We start from the raw sequence: 2,381 nt of genomic DNA on the forward strand, positions 1-2,381 counted from the left end.
CTCTACTTGCACTCGCTACATAAGACATACAGGAGTAATAGCCGATCGAACAGATATATGCATGCTCTTTATCAGTTAGATGTATTGGTGTGTGTTCGTTGTCGTTATATATAGATAACCTGTTCACACTGTATATGTATATCACTGTGTAAACGTATACCGCTCCCTTTCCCAGTAAATAAACTTCCCCTTCTAGTTTTACTAGGAATCATTAATTTAGGCACACCCAAACTAAGTTAAAATGCTTTTTTTCCGATTTTTAAATTTGGATCGATTATTTGTCATAAATAATTAAAATATAATTTTAGGCCATAAGAAAATAAATTTTAAACGCCTTTCTTTAATTCTATATGGAAAACTGTCCACGTGATTTATGTAGCTATAGCAACGAGTATATAACAAGCTTCCTCGGAAGTTTCGGCTATAACGCAACTGATTTGGACAAGGTGTACATTGTGGGTAGGTTTTCCCTTTTTATTGTTTTGTTGATATTTGAATCGTTCTTATTATGTTCATATCATGTTTAATTTTGCTTCATATCATGTTTGGGGTTTTTTTCGTATGTTTTATTTTAAATATTGCTTTCTTGTTCAAGAAATTAATATCTTGTCGAAGCAAATTTAGGGCTTCATTATTCTATGATAAGTGGATTATAATTGTTTGATTCCTGCAGTATGTCTAAAGAAATCTTTGAAAATGAATAAAATTCCGAAACAAACTGCACCAAGCTGCATTAGGTCACAACGATGCAGTGTGTAATGTCGAAACTGTGGTGTTGCGTGATAAGTAACACCTTCAACAACAGCAGCGTCCTGGGAGTAAAGACCTTCACTGGTTAGATATACAAAACGAGAAAGAGTCACTTTTAAGAAATTTCCTTTATTCTCCTTCGATTTGTCCTTATATACTTTATAAGCAAAACACACTCCGGGGATGTTGTATCTCGTTCAAGTCCCATTCAACTTTGCCGAATATAACATTTCAGATATATCAGATTTAGTTAAAACATTATTGAGTTTTACAAAGATGACTTGTGTAAAGCACTGTAACAATAATGCCCTAGGAATGCTACTTCTACGTGAGGCACACGCATATGGCAAAACCTCGGTGACCTGATTAGGACCACAACTTGGACTCATCAGTAGTAATTAAGATCTCAAGAATTGAGAGGACAAAAATCCTATACATTTTCTTACCAGGGATAATTTCTCCTTTACTGGTATTTGTTGTAAACAGCGAATGACCAAAAAATTAAAAACGGCTCAATCGTTACGGCCAACCTTGGAGAATTATAGTCTACAAGCACAGTCATCAATTTTGTTACTAAAGTAATCACTAGAAACAAGATAAAAGGCAGATTTTGCCAGAGTCGACAGGTTTCTATTATTGCCTGCGTCACGTTAAACAATGTATCGCCGGTGCTGAACTGCAATACAAGTATAGTATAGATCGACGAAGGAAATGATTCTATAAAACCCTTCATTATGTCACATATTTACATCTTTAGATACCACAGATAATCTGTTCTTACACAAATTTAAGGTCGACCTCGGGGACTGATACTACATACACCAGCAGGATCAACAACCTTGTTACGTTATCACTAGACAATCAAAGTAAAGAAGCAAAATGGCAATCAATATAAGCATGCATTAAAATGTAACGAAGTTTCTTTAAAATCCTTTAATACTTTATAAATTTACAACTTTATTTATATATGCATTTATGTATATAACAGCGGAAATGTAAGCCTTCCTATAGTCAGAATAAAATATGTGTATCTGTGTAAGTTTGCCTATAACAGATCATTTATTTTTAAGTAAGGATTTCATATAAACTGTACAAGCCTTAATCATAGCAGCGCTGTTATGGACAGAGCGACGAAGGTTTAAACGCTGTTAAACGACATGTTCATAGACAGGGCAATAAAGGTTTAAACGCTGTTAAACGGCATTTACACAGACAGGGTGTTCCGTTCAAATATAGTTATATATAAATATCAAAATTCCTTTTCCATCAGTCAGTGGCTCATGACACACTTAATAAATAAACCCCCTTAAGGTGGCTCGACACATCGTCATCAGCGTCCATTTTCGTGACGTACTTCCGGAAAAAGTACAGCTCGGACTCAATTATCTTGATCGAAATGTGCATGTACACCGTGTCGTCATTTCCGTTTTGCGTATCGGGTATTCAATATCGTAGTGCAAATTATAGTAACACCTGGGCCGTTTGCGTTTAAACGGTCAAACCGATCGGACCACTGTTGTTCGTTTATTAAATAAGACCTAGTTATCTGATGCTGCTTTCAGGCGAGCCTTGAGAAAGCCTTGCACGTCTTGCATACACATTTTTAGGTCCGCCAGGATTTATACCCGGAA

At 35.7% G+C, this 2,381-nt stretch overlaps 1 long non-coding RNA gene across 1 annotated transcript in view; it reads left to right on the forward strand.

Moving 5' to 3' along the window:
• The first annotated feature begins 385 nt into the window (after window positions 1-385).
• Window positions 386-2,381, forward strand: part of LOC110463062 — an 8,738-nt gene continuing 6,742 nt past the window's right edge. The window contains exon 1 of the long non-coding RNA XR_002464345.1: window positions 386-459. This is a non-coding gene — a long non-coding RNA (uncharacterized LOC110463062). The remainder of the gene's footprint in view (window positions 460-2,381) is intronic.

The sequence above is a fragment of the Mizuhopecten yessoensis genome, unplaced genomic scaffold, assembly GCF_002113885.1.
Source record: "Mizuhopecten yessoensis strain PY_sf001 unplaced genomic scaffold, ASM211388v2 scaffold10863, whole genome shotgun sequence".
Lineage (NCBI taxonomy): Eukaryota > Metazoa > Mollusca > Bivalvia > Pectinida > Pectinidae > Mizuhopecten > Mizuhopecten yessoensis.